The sequence below is a fragment of the Lissotriton helveticus genome, chromosome 7 (assembly GCF_964261635.1).
Source record: "Lissotriton helveticus chromosome 7, aLisHel1.1, whole genome shotgun sequence".
Lineage (NCBI taxonomy): Eukaryota > Metazoa > Chordata > Amphibia > Caudata > Salamandridae > Lissotriton > Lissotriton helveticus.
This window is the reverse complement of record NC_136068.1, coordinates 22,062,586-22,083,746: the sequence shown is the minus strand read 5'-3', so window position 1 is coordinate 22,083,746 and position 21,161 is coordinate 22,062,586.

Sequence of the window (21,161 nt, the reverse complement as noted above, 5' to 3'; positions counted from 1 at the left end):
TCTACATTCTGTCCATCAACTGTGTTTTTTGCAATTTTCACCCCGATTGGGCTGGGTATGCTCAGACGTGAGTCCCAGGCTCTCCACACCACTGGAGTCAAGCTATCCAGGCTGAATGAAGGCTGATAGCCAGAAACCGGTCCTTGGATGCTTGATTCCGGTCTGCGAAAGACATGGCTTGGTAGTTCGGACTGGACTGTTCCCATGAGGCACAGGGTCAGAGCTGATTTGCATATAGCCAGTGTCTAACCCAGGGTGGTGTGGAGTGCAAAAAAATGATGGATCTAGGCCCAGATCCTTGTACTGGGGTGAATGTATGACATTGTTCTACATTCTGTCCATCAACTGTGTTTTTTGCAATTTTCACCCCGATTGGGCTGGGTATGCTCAGACGTGAGTCCCAGGCTCTCCACACCACTGGAGTCAAGCTATCCAGTCTGAATGAAGGCTGATAGCCAGAAACCGGTCCTTGGATGCTTGATTCCGGTCTGGGAAAGACATGGCTTGGTAGTTCGGACTGGACTGTTCCCATGAGGCACAGGGTCAGAGCTGATTTGCATATAGCCAGTGTCTACCCCAGGGTGGTGTGGAGTGCAAAAAAACGATGGATTTAGGCCCAGATCCTTGTACTGGGGTGAATGTATGACATTGTTCTACATTCTGTCCATCAACTGTGTTTTTTGCAATTTTCACCCCGATTGGGCTGGGTATGCTCAGACGTGAGTCCCAGGCTCTCCACACCACTGGAGTCAAGCTATCCAGGCTGAATGAAGGCTGATAGCCAGAAACCGGTCCTTGGATGCTTGATTCCGGTCTGGGAAAGACATGGCTTGGTAGTTCGGACTGGACTGTTCCCATGAGGCACAGGGTCAGAGCTGATTTGCATATAGCCAGTGTCTAACCCAGGGTGGTGTGGAGTGCAAAAGAACGATGGATTTAGGCCCAGATCATTGTACTGGGGTGAATGTATGACATTGTTCTACATTCTGTCCATCAACTGTGTTTTTTGCAATTTTCACCCCGATTGGGCTGGGTATGCTCACACGTGAGTCCCAGGCTCTCCACACCACTGGAGTCAAGCTATCCAGGCTGAATGAAGGCTGATAGCAAGAAACCGGTCCTTGGATGCTTGATTCCGGTCTGGGAAAGACATGGCTTGGTAGTTCGGACTGGACTGTTCCCATGAGGCACAGGGTCAGAGCTGATTTGCATATAGCCAGTGTCTAACCCAGGGTGGTGTGGAGTGCAAAAAAACTATGGATTTAGGCCCAGATCCTTGTACTGGGGTGAATGTATGACATTGTTCTACATTCTGTCCATCAACTGTGTTTTTTGCAATTTTCACCCCGATTGGCCTGTGTATGCTCAGACGTGAGTCCCAGGCTCTCCACACCACTGGAGTCAAGCTATCCAGGCTGAATGAAGGCTGATAGCCAGAAACCGGTCCTTGGATGCTTGATTACGGTCTGGGAAAGACATGGCTTGGTAGTTCGGACTGGACTGTTCCCATGAGGCACAGGGTCAGAGCTGATTTGCATATAGCCAGTGTCTAACCCAGGGTGGTGTGGAGTGCAAAAAAACGATGGATTTAGGCCCAGATCCTTGTACTGGGGTGAATGTATGACATTGGTCTACATTCTGTCCATCAACTGTGTTTTTGGCAATTTTCACCCCGATTGGGCTGGGTATGCTCAGACGTGAGTCCCAGGCTCTCCACACCACTGGAGTCAATCTATCCAGGCTGAATGAAGGCTGATAGCCAGAAACCGGTCCTTGGATGCTTGATTCCGGTCTGGGAAAGACATGGCTTGGTAGTTCGGACTGGACTGTTCCCATGAGGAACAGGGTCAGAGCTGATTTGCCTATAGCCAGTGTCTAACCCAGGGTGGTGTGGAGTGCAAAAAAACTATGGATTTAGGCCCAGATCCTTGTACTGGGGTGAATGTATGACATTGTTCTACATTCTGTCCATCAACTGTGTTTTTTGCAATTTTCACCCCGATTGGGCTGTGTATGCTCAGACGTGAGTCCTAGGCTCTCCACACCACTGGAGTCAAGCTATCCAGGCTGAATGAAGGCTGATAGCCAGAAACCGGTCCTTGGATGCTTGATTACGGTCTGGGAAAGACATGGCTTGGTAGTTCGGACTGGACTGTTCCCATGAGGCACAGGGTCAGAGCTGATTTGCATATAGCCAGTGTCTAACCCAGGGTGGTGTGGAGTGCAAAAAAACGATGGATTTAGGCCCAGATCCTTGTACTGGGGTGAATGTATGACATTGGTCTACATTCTGTCCATCAACTGTGTTTTTGGCAATTTTCACCCCGATTGGGCTGGGTATGCTCAGACGTGAGTCCCAGGCTCTCCACACCACTGGAGTCAATCTATCCAGGCTGAATGAAGGCTGATAGCCAGAAACCGGTCCTTGGATGCTTGATTCCGGTCTGGGAAAGACATGGCTTGGTAGTTCGGACTGGACTGTTCCCATGAGGAACAGAGTCAGAGCTGATTTGCCTATAGCCAGTGTCTAACCCAGGGTGGTGTGGAGTGCAAAAAAACGATGGATTTAGGCCCAGATCCTTGTACTGGGGTGAATGTATGACATTGTTCTACATTTTGTCCATCAACTGTGTTTTTTGCAATTTTCACCCCGATTTGGCTGGGTATGCTCAGACGTGAGTCCCAGGCTCTCCACACCACTGGAGTCAAGCTATCCAGGCTGAATGAAGGCTGATAGCCAGAAACCGGTCCTTGGATGCTTGATTCCGGTCTGGTAAAGACATGGCTTGGTAGTTCGGACTGGACTGTTCCCATGAGGCACAGGGTCAGAGCTGATTTGCATATAGCCAGTGTCTAACCCAGGGTGGTGTGGAGTGCAAAAAAACGATGGATTTAGGCCCAGATCCTTGTACTGGGGTGAATGTATGACATTGTTCTACATTCTGTCCATCAACTGTGTTTTTTGCAATTTTCACCCCGATTGGGCTGGGTATGCTCAGACGTGAGTCCCAGGCTCTCCACACCACTGGAGTCAAGCTATCCAGGCTGAATGAAGGCTGATAGCCAGAAACCGGTCCTTGGATGCTTGATTCCGGTCTGCGAAAGACATGGCTTGGTAGTTCAGACTGGACTGTTCCCATGAGGCACAGGGTCAGAGCTGATTTGCATATAGCCAGTGTCCAGCCCAGGGTGGTGTGGAGTGCAAAAAAATGATGGATCTAGGCCCAGATCCTTGTACTGGGGTGAATGTATGACATTGTTCTACATTCTGTCCATCAACTGTGTTTTTTGCAATTTTCACCCCGATTGGGCTGGGTATGCTCAGACGTGAGTCCCAGGCTCTCCACACCACTGGAGTCAAGCTATCCAGTCTGAATGAAGGCTGATAGCCAGAAACCGGTCCTTGGATGCTTGATTCCGGTCTGGGAAAGACATGGCTTGGTAGTTCGGACTGGACTGTTCCCATGAGGCACAGGGTCAGAGCTGATTTGCATATAGCCAGTGTCTAACCCAGGGTGGTGTGGAGTGCAAATAAACAATGGATTTAGGCCCAGATCCTTGTACTGGGGTGAATGTATGACATTGTTCTACATTCTGTCCATCAACTGTGTTTTTTGCAATTTTCACCCCGATTGGGCTGGGTATGCTCAGACGTGAGTCCCAGGCTCTCCACACCACTGGAGTCAAGCTATCCAGGCTGAATGAAGGCTGATAGCCAGAAACCGGTCCTTGGATGCTTGATTCCGGTCTGGGAAAGACATGGCTTGTTAGTTCGGACTGGACTGTTCCCATGAAGCACAGGGTCAGAGCTGATTTGCATATAGCCAGTGTCTAACCCAGGGTGGTGTGGAGTGCAAAAAAACGATGGATTTAGGCCCAGATCCTTGTACTGGGGTGAATGTATGACATTGTTCTACATTCTGTCCATCAACTGTGTTTTTTGCAATTTTCACCCCGATTGGGCTGGGTATGCTCAGACGTGAGTCCCAGGCTCTCCACACCACTGGAGTCAAGCTATCCAGTCTGAATGAAGGCTGATAGCCAGAAACCGGTCCTTGGATGCTTGATTCCGGTCTGGGAAAGACATGGCTTGGTAGTTCGGACTGGACTGTTCCCATGAGGCACAGGGTCAGAGCTGATTTGCATATAGCCAGTGTCTAACCCAGGGTGGTGTGGAGTGCAAAAAAACGATGGATTTAGGCCCAGATCCTTGTACTGGGGTGAATGTATGACATTGTTCTACATTCTGTCCATCAACTGTGTTTTTTGCAATTTTCACCCCGATTGGGCTGGGTATGCTCAGACGTGAGTCCCAGGCTCTCCACACCACTGGAGTCAAGCTATCCAGGCTGAATGAAGGCTGATAGCCAGAAACCGGTCCTTGGATGCTTGATTCCGGTCTGCGAAAGACATGGCTTGGTAGTTCAGACTGGACTGTTCCCATGAGGCACAGGGTCAGAGCTGATTTGCATATAGCCAGTGTCCAGCCCAGGGTGGTGTGGAGTGCAAAAAAATGATGGATCTAGGCCCAGATCCTTGTACTGGGGTGAATGTATGACATTGTTCTACATTCTGTCCATCAACTGTGTTTTTTGCAATTTTCACCCCGATTGGGCTGGGTATGCTCAGACGTGAGTCCCAGGCTCTCCACACCACTGGAGTCAAGCTATCCAGTCTGAATGAAGGCTGATAGCCAGAAACCGGTCCTTGGATGCTTGATTCCGGTCTGGGAAAGACATGGCTTGGTAGTTCGGACTGGACTGTTCCCATGAGGCACAGGGTCAGAGCTGATTTGCATATAGCCAGTGTCTAACCCAGGGTGGTGTGGAGTGCAAATAAACAATGGATTTAGGCCCAGATCCTTGTACTGGGGTGAATGTATGACATTGTTCTACATTCTGTCCATCAACTGTGTTTTTTGCAATTTTCACCCCGATTGGGCTGGGTATGCTCAGACGTGAGTCCCAGGCTCTCCACACCACTGGAGTCAAGCTATCCAGGCTGAATGAAGGCTGATAGCCAGAAACCGGTCCTTGGATGCTTGATTCCGGTCTGGGAAAGACATGGCTTGTTAGTTCGGACTGGACTGTTCCCATGAAGCACAGGGTCAGAGCTGATTTGCATATAGCCAGTGTCTAACCCAGGGTGGTGTGGAGTGCAAAAAAACGATGGATTTAGGCCCAGATCCTTGTACTGGGGTGAATGTATGACATTGTTCTACATTCTGTCCATCAACTGTGTTTTTTGCAATTTTCACCCCGATTGGGCTGGGTATGCTCAGACGTGAGTCCCAGGCTCTCCACACCACTGGAGTCAAGCTATCCAGGCTGAATGAAGGCTGATAGCCAGAAACCGGTCCTTGGATGCTTGATTCCGGTCTGCGAAAGACATGGCTTGGTAGTTCGGACTGGACTGTTCCCATGAGGCACAGGGTCAGAGCTGATTTGCATATAGCCAGTGTCTAACCCAGGGTGGTGTGGAGTGCAAAAAAATGATGGATCTAGGCCCAGATCCTTGTACTGGGGTGAATGTATGACATTGTTCTACATTCTGTCCATCAACTGTGTTTTTTGCAATTTTCACCCCGATTGGGCTGGGTATGCTCAGACGTGAGTCCCAGGCTCTCCACACCACTGGAGTCAAGCTATCCAGTCTGAATGAAGGCTGATAGCCAGAAACCGGTCCTTGGATGCTTGATTCCGGTCTGGGAAAGACATGGCTTGGTAGTTCGGACTGGACTGTTCCCATGAGGCACAGGGTCAGAGCTGATTTGCATATAGCCAGTGTCTACCCCAGGGTGGTGTGGAGTGCAAAAAAACGATGGATTTAGGCCCAGATCCTTGTACTGGGGTGAATGTATGACATTGTTCTACATTCTGTCCATCAACTGTGTTTTTTGCAATTTTCACCCCGATTGGGCTGGGTATGCTCAGACGTGAGTCCCAGGCTCTCCACACCACTGGAGTCAAGCTATCCAGGCTGAATGAAGGCTGATAGCCAGAAACCGGTCCTTGGATGCTTGATTCCGGTCTGGGAAAGACATGGCTTGGTAGTTCGGACTGGACTGTTCCCATGAGGCACAGGGTCAGAGCTGATTTGCATATAGCCAGTGTCTAACCCAGGGTGGTGTGGAGTGCAAAAGAACGATGGATTTAGGCCCAGATCATTGTACTGGGGTGAATGTATGACATTGTTCTACATTCTGTCCATCAACTGTGTTTTTTGCAATTTTCACCCCGATTGGGCTGGGTATGCTCACACGTGAGTCCCAGGCTCTCCACACCACTGGAGTCAAGCTATCCAGGCTGAATGAAGGCTGATAGCAAGAAACCGGTCCTTGGATGCTTGATTCCGGTCTGGGAAAGACATGGCTTGGTAGTTCGGACTGGACTGTTCCCATGAGGCACAGGGTCAGAGCTGATTTGCATATAGCCAGTGTCTAACCCAGGGTGGTGTGGAGTGCAAAAAAACTATGGATTTAGGCCCAGATCCTTGTACTGGGGTGAATGTATGACATTGTTCTACATTCTGTCCATCAACTGTGTTTTTTGCAATTTTCACCCCGATTGGCCTGTGTATGCTCAGACGTGAGTCCCAGGCTCTCCACACCACTGGAGTCAAGCTATCCAGGCTGAATGAAGGCTGATAGCCAGAAACCGGTCCTTGGATGCTTGATTACGGTCTGGGAAAGACATGGCTTGGTAGTTCGGACTGGACTGTTCCCATGAGGCACAGGGTCAGAGCTGATTTGCATATAGCCAGTGTCTAACCCAGGGTGGTGTGGAGTGCAAAAAAACGATGGATTTAGGCCCAGATCCTTGTACTGGGGTGAATGTATGACATTGGTCTACATTCTGTCCATCAACTGTGTTTTTGGCAATTTTCACCCCGATTGGGCTGGGTATGCTCAGACGTGAGTCCCAGGCTCTCCACACCACTGGAGTCAATCTATCCAGGCTGAATGAAGGCTGATAGCCAGAAACCGGTCCTTGGATGCTTGATTCCGGTCTGGGAAAGACATGGCTTGGTAGTTCGGACTGGACTGTTCCCATGAGGAACAGGGTCAGAGCTGATTTGCCTATAGCCAGTGTCTAACCCAGGGTGGTGTGGAGTGCAAAAAAACTATGGATTTAGGCCCAGATCCTTGTACTGGGGTGAATGTATGACATTGTTCTACATTCTGTCCATCAACTGTGTTTTTTGCAATTTTCACCCCGATTGGGCTGTGTATGCTCAGACGTGAGTCCTAGGCTCTCCACACCACTGGAGTCAAGCTATCCAGGCTGAATGAAGGCTGATAGCCAGAAACCGGTCCTTGGATGCTTGATTCCGGTCTGGGAAAGACATGGCTTGGTAGTTCAGACTGGACTGTTCCCATGAGGAACAGAGTCAGAGCTGATTTGCCTATAGCCAGTGTCTAACCCAGGGTGGTGTGGAGTGCAAAAAAACGATGGATTTAGGCCCAGATCCTTGTACTGGGGTGAATGTATGACATTGTTCTACATTTTGTCCATCAACTGTGTTTTTTGCAATTTTCACCCCGATTTGGCTGGGTATGCTCAGACGTGAGTCCCAGGCTCTCCACACCACTGGAGTCAAGCTATCCAGGCTGAATGAAGGCTGATAGCCAGAAACCGGTCCTTGGATGCTTGATTCCGGTCTGGTAAAGACATGGCTTGGTAGTTCGGACTGGACTGTTCCCATGAGGCACAGGGTCAGAGCTGATTTGCATATAGCCAGTGTCTAACCCAGGGTGGTGTGGAGTGCAAAAAAACGATGGATTTAGGCCCAGATCCTTGTACTGGGGTGAATGTATGACATTGTTCTACATTCTGTCCATCAACTGTGTTTTTTGCAATTTTCACCCCGATTGGGCTGGGTATGCTCAGACGTGAGTCCCAGGCTCTCCACACCACTGGAGTCAAGCTATCCAGGCTGAATGAAGGCTGATAGCCAGAAACCGGTCCTTGGATGCTTGATTCCGGTCTGCGAAAGACATGGCTTGGTAGTTCAGACTGGACTGTTCCCATGAGGCACAGGGTCAGAGCTGATTTGCATATAGCCAGTGTCCAGCCCAGGGTGGTGTGGAGTGCAAAAAAATGATGGATCTAGGCCCAGATCCTTGTACTGGGGTGAATGTATGACATTGTTCTACATTCTGTCCATCAACTGTGTTTTTTGCAATTTTCACCCCGATTGGGCTGGGTATGCTCAGACGTGAGTCCCAGGCTCTCCACACCACTGGAGTCAAGCTATCCAGTCTGAATGAAGGCTGATAGCCAGAAACCGGTCCTTGGATGCTTGATTCCGGTCTGGGAAAGACATGGCTTGGTAGTTCGGACTGGACTGTTCCCATGAGGCACAGGGTCAGAGCTGATTTGCATATAGCCAGTGTCTAACCCAGGGTGGTGTGGAGTGCAAATAAACAATGGATTTAGGCCCAGATCCTTGTACTGGGGTGAATGTATGACATTGTTCTACATTCTGTCCATCAACTGTGTTTTTTGCAATTTTCACCCCGATTGGGCTGGGTATGCTCAGACGTGAGTCCCAGGCTCTCCACACCACTGGAGTCAAGCTATCCAGTCTGAATGAAGGCTGATAGCCAGAAACCGGTCCTTGGATGCTTGATTCCGGTCTGGTAAAGACATGGCTTGGTAGTTCGGACTGGACTGTTCCCATGAGGCACAGGGTCAGAGCTGATTTGCATATATCCAGTGTCTAACCCAGGGTGGTGTGGAGTGCAAAAAAACGATGGATTTAGGCCCAGATCCTTGTACTGGGGTGAATGTATGACATTGGTCTACATTCTGTCCATCAACTGTGTTTTTTGCAATTTTCACCCCGATTGGGCTGGGTATGCTCAGACGTGAGTCCCAGGCTCTCCACACCACTGGAGTCAAGCTATCCAGGCTGAATGAAGGCTGATAGCCAGAAACCGGTCCTTGGATGCTAGATTCCGGTCTGGGAAAGACATGGCTTGGTAGTTCGGACTGGACTGTTCCCATGAGGCACAGGGTCAGAGCTGATTTGCCTATAGCCAGTGTCTAACCCAGGGTGGTGTGGAGTGCAAAAAAACGATAGATTTAGGCCCAGATCCTTGTACTGGGGTGAATGTATGACATTGTTCTACATTATGTCCATCAACTGTGTTTTTTGCAATTTTCACCCCGATTGGGCTGGGTATGCTCAGACGTGAGTCCCAGGCTCTCCACACCACTGGAGTCAAGCTATCCAGTCTGAATGAAGGCTGATAGCCAGAAACCGGTCCTTGGATGCTTGATTCCGGTCTGGGAAAGACATGGCTTGGTAGTTCGGACTGGACTGTTCCCATGAGGCACAGGGTCAGAGCTGATTTGCATATAGCCAGTGTCTAACCCAGGGTGGTGTGGAGTGCAAAAAAACGATGGATTTAGGCCCAGATCCTTGTACTGGGGTGAATGTATGACATTGTTCTACATTCTGTCCATCAACTGTGTTTTTTGCAATTTTCACCCCGATTGGGCTGGGTATGCTCAGACGTGAGTCCCAGGCTCTCCACACCACTGGAGTCAAGCTATCCAGGCTGAATGAAGGCTGATAGCCAGAAACCGGTCCTTGGATGCTTGATTCCGGTCTGGTAAAGACATGGCTTGGTAGTTCGGACTGGACTGTTCCCATGAGGCACAGGGTCAGAGCTGATTTGCATATAGCCAGTGTCTAACCCAGGGTGGTGTGGAGTGCAAAAAAACGATGGATTTAGGCCCAGATCCTTGTACTGGGGTGAATGTATGACATTGGTCTACATTCTGTCCATCAACTGTGTTTTTTGCAATTTTCACCCCGATTGGGCTGGGTATGCTCAGACGTGAGTCCCAGGCTCTCCACACCACTGGAGTCAAGCTATCCAGGCTGAATGAAGGCTGATAGCCAGAAACCGGTCCTTGGATGCTAGATTCCGGTCTGGGAAAGACATGGCTTGGTAGTTCGGACTGGACTGTTCCCATGAGGCACAGGGTCAGAGCTGATTTGCCTATAGCCAGTGTCTAACCCAGGGTGGTGTGGAGTGCAAAAAAACGATGGATTTAGGCCCAGATCCTTGTACTGGGGTGAATGTATGACATTGTTCTACATTCTGTCCATCAACTGTGTTTTTTGCAATTTTCACCCCGATTTGGCTGGGTATGCTCAGACGTGAGTCCCAGGCTCTCCACACCACTGGAGTCAAGCTATCCAGGCTGAATGAAGGCTGATAGCCAGAAACCGGTCCTTGGATGCTTGATTCCGGTCTGGTAAAGACATGGCTTGGTAGTTCGGACTGGACTGTACCCATGAAGCACAGGGTCAGAGCTGATTTGCATATAGCCAGTGTCTAACCCAGGGTGGTGTGGAGTGCAAAAAAACGATGGATTTAGGCCCAGATCCTTGTACTGGGGTGAATGTATGACATTGTTCTACATTCTGTCCATCAACTGTGTTTTTTGCAATTTTCACCCCGATTGGGCTGGGTATGCTCAGACGTGAGTCCCAGGCTCTCCACACCACTGGAGTCAAGCTATCCAGGCTGAATGAAGGCTGATAGCCAGAAACCGGTCCTTGGATGCTTGATTCCGGTCTGCGAAAGACATGGCTTGGTAGTTCGGACTGGACTGTTCCCATGAGGCACAGGGTCAGAGCTGATTTGCATATAGCCAGTGTCTAACCCAGGGTGGTGTGGAGTGCAAAAAAATGATGGATCTAGGCCCAGATCCTTGTACTGGGGTGAATGTATGACATTGTTCTACATTCTGTCCATCAACTGTGTTTTTTGCAATTTTCACCCCGATTGGGCTGGGTATGCTCAGACGTGAGTCCCAGGCTCTCCACACCACTGGAGTCAAGCTATCCAGTCTGAATGAAGGCTGATAGCCAGAAACCGGTCCTTGGATGCTTGATTCCGGTCTGGGAAAGACATGGCTTGGTAGTTCGGACTGGACTGTTCCCATGAGGCACAGGGTCAGAGCTGATTTGCATATAGCCAGTGTCTAACCCAGGGTGGTGTGGAGTGCAAAAAAACGATGGATTTAGGCCCAGATCCTTGTACTGGGGTGAATGTATGACATTGTTCTACATTCTGTCCATCAACTGTGTTTTTTGCAATTTTCACCCCGATTGGGCTGGGTATGCTCAGACGTGAGTCCCAGGCTCTCCACACCACTGGAGTCAAGCTATCCAGGCTGAATGAAGGCTGATAGCCAGAAACCGGTCCTTGGATGCTTGATTCCGGTCTGGGAAAGACATGGCTTGGTAGTTCGGACTGGACTGTTCCCATGAGGAACAGGGTCAGAGCTGATTTGCCTATAGCCAGTGTCTAACCCAGGGTGGTGTGGAGTGCAAAAAAACGATGGATTTAGGCCCAGATCCTTGTACTGGGGTGAATGTATGACATTGTTCTACATTTTGTCCATCAACTGTGTTTTTTGCAATTTTCACCCCGATTTGGCTGGGTATGCTCAGACGTGAGTCCCAGGCTCTCCACACCACTGGAGTCAAGCTATCCAGGCTGAATGAAGGCTGATAGCCAGAAACCGGTCCTTGGATGCTTGATTCCGGTCTGGTAAAGACATGGCTTGGTAGTTCGGACTGGACTGTTCCCATGAGGCACAGGGTCAGAGCTGATTTGCATATAGCCAGTGTCTAACCCAGGGTGGTGTGGAGTGCAAAAAAACGATGGATTTAGGCCCAGATCCTTGTACTGGGGTGAATGTATGACATTGTTCTACATTCTGTCCATCAACTGTGTTTTTTGCAATTTTCACCCCGATTGGGCTGGGTATGCTCAGACGTGAGTCCCAGGCTCTCCACACCACTGGAGTCAAGCTATCCAGGCTGAATGAAGGCTGATAGCCAGAAACCGGTCCTTGGATGCTTGATTCCGGTCTGCGAAAGACATGGCTTGGTAGTTCAGACTGGACTGTTCCCATGAGGCACAGGGTCAGAGCTGATTTGCATATAGCCAGTGTCTAACCCAGGGTGGTGTGGAGTGCAAAAAAATGATGGATCTAGGCCCAGATCCTTGTACTGGGGTGAATGTATGACATTGTTCTACATTCTGTCCATCAACTGTGTTTTTTGCAATTTTCACCCCGATTGGGCTGGGTATGCTCAGACGTGAGTCCCAGGCTCTCCACACCACTGGAGTCAAGCTATCCAGTCTGAATGAAGGCTGATAGCCAGAAACCAGTCCTTGGATGCTTGATTCCGGTCTGGGAAAGACATGGCTTGGTAGTTCGGACTGGACTGTTCCCATGAGGCACAGGGTCAGAGCTGATTTGCATATAGCCAGTGTCTAACCCAGGGTGGTGTGGAGTGCAAAAAAACGATGGATTTAGGCCCAGATCCTTGTACTGGGGTGAATGTATGACATTGTTCTACATTCTGTCCATCAACTGTGTTTTTTGCAATTTTCACCCCGATTGGGCTGGGTATGCTCAGACGTGAGTCCCAGGCTCTCCACACCACTGGAGTCAAGCTATCCAGGCTGAATGAAGGCTGATAGCCAGAAACCGGTCCTTGGATGCTTGATTCCGGTCTGGTAAAGACATGGCTTGGTAGTTCGGACTGGACTGTTCCCATGAGGCACAGGGTCAGAGCTGATTTGCATATAGCCAGTGTCTAACCCAGGGTGGTGTGGAGTGCAAAAAAACGATGGATTTAGGCCCAGATCCTTGTACTGGGGTGAATGTATGACATTGGTCTACATTCTGTCCATCAACTGTGTTTTTTGCAATTTTCACCCCGATTGGGCTGGGTATGCTCAGACGTGAGTCCCAGGCTCTCCACACCACTGGAGTCAAGCTATCCAGGCTGAATGAAGGCTGATAGCCAGAAACCGGTCCTTGGATGCTAGATTCCGGTCTGGGAAAGACATGGCTTGGTAGTTCGGACTGGACTGTTCCCATGAGGCACAGGGTCAGAGCTGATTTGCCTATAGCCAGTGTCTAACCCAGGGTGGTGTGGAGTGCAAAAAAACGATGGATTTAGGCCCAGATCCTTGTACTGGGGTGAATGTATGACATTGTTCTACATTCTGTCCATCAACTGTGTTTTTTGCAATTTTCACCCCGATTGGGCTGGGTATGCTCAGACGTGAGTCCCAGGCTCTCCACACCACTGGAGTCAAGCTATCCAGTCTGAATGAAGGCTGATAGCCAGAAACCGGTCCTTGGATGCTTGATTCCGGTCTGGGAAAGACTTGGCTTGGTAGTTCGGACTGGACTGTTCCCATGAGGCACAGGGTCAGAGCTGATTTGCATATAGCCAGTGTCTAACCCAGGGTGGTGTGGAGTGCAAAAAAACGATGGATTTAGGCCCAGATCCTTGTACTGGGGTGAATGTATGACATTGTTCTACATTCTGTCCATCAACTGTGTTTTTTGCAATTTTCACCCCGATTGGGCTGGGTATGCTCAGACGTGAGTCCCAGGCTCTCCACACCACTGGAGTCAAGCTATCCAGGCTGAACGAAGGCTGATAGCCAGAAACCGGTCCTTGGATGCTTGATTCCGGTCTGGTAAAGACATGGCTTGGTAGTTCGGACTGGACTGTTCCCATGAGGCACAGGGTCAGAGCTGATTTGCATATAGCCAGTGTCTAACCCAGGGTGGTGTGGAGTGCAAAAAAACGATGGATTTAGGCCCAGATCCTTGTACTGGGGTGAATGTATGACATTGGTCTACATTCTGTCCATCAACTGTGTTTTTTGCAATTTTCACCCCGATTGGGCTGGGTATGCTCAGACGTGAGTCCCAGGCTCTCCACACCACTGGAGTCAAGCTATCCAGGCTGAATGAAGGCTGATAGCCAGAAACCGGTCCTTGGATGCTAGATTCCGGTCTGGGAAAGACATGGCTTGGTAGTTCGGACTGGACTGTTCCCATGAGGCACAGGGTCAGAGCTGATTTGCCTATAGCCAGTGTCTAACCCAGGGTGGTGTGGAGTGCAAAAAAACGATGGATTTAGGCCCAGATCCTTGTACTGGGGTGAATGTATGACATTGTTCTACATTCTGTCCATCAACTGTGTTTTTTGCAATTTTCACCCCGATTTGGCTGGGTATGCTCAGACGTGAGTCCCAGGCTCTCCACACCACTGGAGTCAAGCTATCCAGGCTGAATGAAGGCTCATAGCCAGAAACCGGTCCTTGGATGCTAGATTCCGGTCTGGGAAAGACATGGCTTGGTAGTTCGGACTGGACTGTTCCCATGAGGCACAGGGTCAGAGCTGATTTGCCTATAGCCAGTGTCTAACCCAGGGTGGTGTGGAGTGCAAAAAAACGATGGATTTAGGCCCAGATCCTTGTACTGGGGTGAATGTATGACATTGTTCTACATTCTGTCCATCAACTGTGTTTTTTGCAATTTTCACCCCGATTTGGCTGGGTATGCTCAGGCGTGAGTCCCAGGCTCTCCACACCACTGGAGTCAAGCTATCCAGGCTGAATGAAGGCTGATAGCCAGAAACCGGTCCTTGGATGCTTGATTCCGGTCTGCGAAAGACATGGCTTGGTAGTTCGGACTGGACTGTTCCCATGAGGCACAGGGTCAGAGCTGATTTGCATATAGCCAGTGTCTAACCCAGGGTGGTGTGGAGTGCAAAAAAATGATGGATCTAGGCCCAGATCCTTGTACTGGGGTGAATGTATGACATTGTTCTACATTCTGTCCATCAACTGTGTTTTTTGCAATTTTCACCCCGATTGGGCTGGGTATGCTCAGACGTGAGTCCCAGGCTCTCCACACCACTGGAGTCAAGCTATCCAGTCTGAATGAAGGCTGATAGCCAGAAACCGGTCCTTGGATGCTTGATTCCGGTCTGGGAAAGACATGGCTTGGTAGTTCGGACTGGACTGTTCCCATGAGGCACAGGGTCAGAGCTGATTTGCATATAGCCAGTGTCTAACCCAGGGTGGTGTGGAGTGCAAAAAAACGATGGATTTAGGCCCAGATCCTTGTACTGGGGTGAATGTATGACATTGTTCTACATTCTGTCCATCAACTGTGTTTTTTGCAATTTTCACCCCGATTGGGCTGGGTATGCTCAGACGTGAGTCCCAGGCTCTCCACACCACTGGAGTCAAGCTATCCAGGCTGAATGAAGGCTGATAGCCAGAAACCGGTCCTTGGATGCTTGATTCCGGTCTGGGAAAGACATGGCTTGGTAGTTCGGACTGGACTGTTCCCATGAGGCACAGGGTCAGAGCTGATTTGCATATAGCCAGTGTCTAACCCATGGTGGTGTGGAGTGCAAAAGAACGATGGATTTAGGCCCAGATCATTGTACTGGGGTGAATGTATGACATTGTTCTACATTCTGTCCATCAACTGTGTTTTTTGCAATTTTCACCCCGATTGGGCTGGGTATGCTCAGACGTGAGTCCCAGGCTCTCCACACCACTGGAGTCAAGCTATCCAAGCTGAATGAAGGCTGATAGCAAGAAACCGGTCCTTGGATGCTTGATTCCGGTCTGGGAAAGACATGGCTTGGTAGTTCGGACTGGACTGTTCCCATGAGGCACAGGGTCAGAGCTGATTTGCATATAGCCAGTGTCTAACCCAGGGTGGTGTGGAGTGCAAAAAAACTATGGATTTAGGCCCAGATCCTTGTACTGGGGTGAATGTATGACATTGTTCTACATTCTGTCCATCAACTGTGTTTTTTGCAATTTTCACCCCGATTGGGCTGTGTATGCTCAGACGTGAGTCCCAGGCTCTCCACACCACTGGAGTCAAGCTATCCAGGCTGAATGAAGGCTGATAGCCAGAAACCGGTCCTTGGATGCTTGATTACGGTCTGGGAAAGACATGGCTTGGTAGTTCGGACTGGACTGTTCCCATGAGGCACAGGGTCAGAGCTGATTTGCATATAGCCAGTGTCTAACCCAGGGTGGTGTGGAGTGCAAAAAAACGATGGATTTAGGCCCAGATCCTTGTACTGGGGTGAATGTATGACATTGGTCTACATTCTGTCCATCAACTGTGTTTTTGGCAATTTTCACCCCGATTGGGCTGGGTATGCTCAGACGTGAGTCCCAGGCTCTCCACACCACTGGAGTCAATCTATCCAGGCTGAATGAAGGCTGATAGCCAGAAACCGGTCCTTGGATGCTTGATTCCGGTCTGGGAAAGACATGGCTTGGTAGTTCGGACTGGACTGTTCCCATGAGGAACAGGGTCAGAGCTGATTTGCCTATAGCCAGTGTCTAACCCAGGGTGGTGTGGAGTGCAAAAAAACGATGGATTTAGGCCCAGATCCTTGTACTGGGGTGAATGTATGACATTGTTCTACATTTTGTCCATCAACTGTGTTTTTTGCAATTTTCACCCCGATTTGGCTGGGTATGCTCAGACGTGAGTCCCAGGCTCTCCACACCACTGGAGTCAAGCTATCCAGGCTGAATGAAGGCTGATAGCCAGAAACCGGTCCTTGGATGCTTGATTCCGGTCTGGTAAAGACATGGCTTGGTAGTTCGGACTGGACTGTTCCCATGAGGCACAGGGTCAGAGCTGATTTGCATATAGCCAGTGTCTAACCCAGGGTGGTGTGGAGTGCAAAAAAACGATGGATTTAGGCCCAGATCCTTGTACTGGGGTGAATGTATGACATTGTTCTACATTCTGTCCATCAACTGTGTTTTTTGCAATTTTCACCCCGATTGGGCTGGGTATGCTCAGACGTGAGTCCCAGGCTCTCCACACCACTGGAGTCAAGCTATCCAGGCTGAATGAAGGCTGATAGCCAGAAACCGGTCCTTGGATGCTTGATTCCGGTCTGCGAAAGACATGGCTTGGTAGTTCAGACTGGACTGTTCCCATGAGGCACAGGGTCAGAGCTGATTTGCATATAGCCAGTGTCTAACCCAGGGTGGTGTGGAGTGCAAAAAAACGATGGATTTAGGCCCAGATCCTTGTACTGGGGTGAATGTATGACATTGTTCTACATTCTGTCCATCAACTGTGTTTTTGGCAATTTTCACCCCGATTGGGCTGGGTATGCTCAGACGTGAGTCCCAGGCTCTCCACACCACTGGAGTCAATCTATCCAGGCTGAATGAAGGCTGATAGCCAGAAACCGGTCCTTGGATGCTTGATTCCGGTCTGGGAAAGACATGGCTTGGTAGTTCGGACTGGACTGTTCCCATGAGGAACAGGGTCAGAGCTGATTTGCCTATAGCCAGTGTCTAACCCAGGGTGGTGTGGAGTGCAAAAAAACGATGGATTTAGGCCCAGATCCTTGTACTGGGGTGAATGTATGACATTGTTCTACATTTTGTCCATCAACTGTGTTTTTTGCAATTTTCACCCCGATTTGGCTGGGTATGCTCAGACGTGAGTCCCAGGCTCTCCACACCACTGGAGTCAAGCTATCCAGGCTGAATGAAGGCTGATAGCCAGAAACCGGTCCTTGGATGCTTGATTCCGGTCTGGTAAAGACATGGCTTGGTAGTTCGGACTGGACTGTTCCCATGAGGCACAGGGTCAGAGCTGTTTTGCATATAGACAGTGTCTAACCCAGGGTGGTGTGGAGTGCAAAAAAACGATGGATTTAGGCCCAGATCCTTGTACTGGGGTGAATGTATGACATTGTTCTACATTCTGTCCATCAACTGTGTTTTTTGCAATTTTCACCCCGATTGGGCTGGGTATGCTCAGACGTGAGTCCCAGGCTCTCCACACCACTGGAGTCAAGCTATCCAGGCTGAATGAAGGCTGATAGCCAGAAACCGGTCCTTGGATGCTTGATTCCGGTCTGCGAAAGACATGGCTTGGTAGTTCAGACTGGACTGTTCCCATGAGGCACAGGGTCAGAGCTGATTTGCATATAGCCAGTGTCTAACCCAGGGTGGTGTGGAGTGCAAAAAAATGATGGATCTAGGCCCAGATCCTTGTACTGGGGTGAATGTATGACATTGTTCTACATTCTGTCCATCAACTGTGTTTTTTGCAATTTTCACCCCGATTGGGCTGGGTATGCTCAGACGTGAGTCCCAGGCTCTCCACACCACTGGAGTCAAGCTATCCAGTCTGAATGAAGGCTGATAGCCAGAAACCGGTCCTTGGATGCTTGATTCCGGTCTGGGAAAGACATGGCTTGGTAGTTCGGACTGGACTGTTCCCATGAGGCACAGGGTCAGAGCTGATTTGCATATAGCCAGTGTCTAACCCAGGGTGGTGTGGAGTGCAAAAAAACGATGGATTTAGGCCCAGATCCTTGTACTGGGGTGAATGTATGACATTGTTCTACATTCTGTCCATCAACTGTGTTTTTTGCAATTTTCACCCCGATTGGGCTGGGTATGCTCAGACGTGAGTCCCAGGCTCTCCACACCACTGGAGTCAAGCTATCCAGGCTGAATGAAGGCTGATAGCCAGAAACCGGTCCTTGGATGCTTGATTCCGGTCTGGTAAAGACATGGCTTGGTAGTTCGGACTGGACTGTTCCCATGAGGCACAGGGTCAGAGCTGATTTGCATATAGCCAGTGTCTAACCCAGGGTGGTGTGGAGTGCAAAAAAACGATGGATTTAGGCCCAGATCCTTGTACTGGGGTGAATGTATGACATTGTTCTACATTCTGTCCATCAACTGTGTTTTTTGCAATTTTCACCCCGATTGGGCTGGGTATGCTCAGACGTGAGTCCCAGGCTCTCCACACCACTGGAGTCAAGCTATCCAGGCTGAATGAAGGCTGATAGCCAGAAACCGGTCCTTGGATGCTTGATTCCGGTCTGCGAAAGACATGGCTTGGTAGTTCGGACTGGACTGTTCCCATGAGGCACAGGGTCAGAGCTGATTTGCATATAGCCAGTGTCTAACCCAGGGTGGTGTGGAGTGCAAAAAAATGATGGATCTAGGCCCAGATCCTTGTACTGGGGTGAATGTATGACATTGTTCTACATTCTGTCCATCAACTGTGTTTTTTGCAATTTTCACCCCGATTGGGCTGGGTATGCTCAGACGTGAGTCCCAGGCTCTCCACACCACTGGAGTCAAGCTATCCAGTCTGAATGAAGGCTGATAGCCAGAAACCGGTCCTTGGATGCTTGATTCCGGTCTGGGAAAGACATGGCTTGGTAGTTCGGACTGGACTGTTCCCATGAGGCACAGGGTCAGAGCTGATTTGCATATAGCCAGTGTCTAACCCAGGGTGGTGTGGAGTGCAAAAAAACGATGGATTTAGGCCCAGATCCTTGTACTGGGGTGAATGTATGACATTGTTCTACATTCTGTCCTTCAACTGTGTTTTTTGCAATTTTCACCCCGATTGGGCTGGGTATGCTCAGACGTGAGTCCCAGGCTCTCCACACCACTGGAGTCAAGCTATCCAGGCTGAATGAAGGCTGATAGCCAGAAACCGGTCCTTGGATGCTGGATTCCGGTCTGGGAAAGACATGGCTTGGTAGTTCGAACTGGACTGTTCCCATGAGGCACAGGGTCAGAGCTGATTTGCATATAGCCAGTGTCTAACCCAGGGTGGTGTGGAGTGCAAAAAAACGATGGATTTAGGCCCAGATCCTTGTACTGGGGTGAATGTATGACATTGTTCTACATTCTGTCCATCAACTGTGTTTTTTGCAATTTTCACCCCGATTGGGCTGGGTATGCTCAGACGTGAGTCCTAGGCTCTCCACACCACTGGAGTCAAGCTATCCAGGCTGAATGAAGGCTGATAGCCAGAAACCGGTCCTTGGATGCTTGATTCCGGTCTGGGAAAGACATGGCTTGGTAGTTCGGACTGCACTGTTCCCATGAGGCACAGGGTCAGAGCTGATTTGCATATAGCCAGTGTCTAACCCAGGGTGGTGTGGAGTGCAAAAGAACGATGGATTTAGGCCCAGATCATTGTACTGGGGTGAATGTATGACATTGTTCTACATTCTGTCCATCAACTGTGTTTTTTGCAATTTTCACCCCGATTGGGCTGGGTATGCTCAGACGTGAGTCCCAGGCTCTCCACACCACTGGAGTCAAGCTATCCAAGCTGAATGAAGGCTGATAGCAAGAAACCGGTCCTTGGATGCTTGATTCCGGTCTGGGAAAGACATGGCTTGGTAGTTCGGACTGGACTGTTCCCATGAGGCACAGGGTCAGAGCTGATTTGCATATAGCCAGTGTCTAACCCAGGGTGGTGTGGAGTGCAAAAAAACTATGGATTTAGGCCCAGATCCTTGTACTGGGGTGAATGTATGACATTGTTCTACATTCTGTCCATCAACTGTGTTTTTTGCAATTTTCACCCCGATTGGGCTGTGTATGCTCAGACGTGAGTCCCAGGCTCTCCACACCACTGGAGTCAAGCTATCCAGGCTGAATGAAGGCTGATAGCCAGAAACCGGTCCTTGGATGCTTGATTACGGTCTGGGAAAGACATGGCTTGGTAGTTCGGACTGGACTGTTCCCATGAGGCACAGGGTCAGAGCTGATTTGCATATAGCCAGTGTCTAACCCAGGGTGGTGTGGAGTGCAAAAAAACGATGGATTTAGGCCCAGATCCTTGTACTGGGGTGAATGTATGACATTGGTCTACATTCTGTCCATCAACTGTGTTTTTGGCAATTTTCACCCCGATTGGGCTGGGTATGCTCAGACGTGAGTCCCAGGCTCTCCACACCACTGGAGTCAATCTATCCAGGCTGAATGAAGGCTGATAGCCAGAAACCGGTCCTTGGATGCTTGATTCCGGTCTGGGAAAGACATGGCTTGGTAGTTCGGACTGGACTGTTCCCATGAGGAACAGGGTCAGAGCTGATTTGCCTATAGCCAGTGTCTAACCCAGGGTGGTGTGGAGTGCAAAAAAACGATGGATTTAGGCCCAGATCCTTGTACTGGGGTGAATGTATGACATTGTTCTACATTTTGTCCATCAACTGTGTTTTTTGCAATTTTCACCCCGATTTGGCTGGGTATGCTCAGACGTGAGTCCCAGGCTCTCCACACCACTGGAGTCAAGCTATCCAGGCTGAATGAAGGCTGATAGCCAGAAACCGGTCCTTGGATGCTTGATTCCGGTCTGGTAAAGACATGGCTTGGTAGTTCGGACTGGACTGTTCCCATGAGGCACAGGGTCAGAGCTGATTTGCATATAGCCAGTGTCTAACCCAGGGTGGTGTGGAGTGCAAAAAAACGATGGATTTAGGCCCAGATC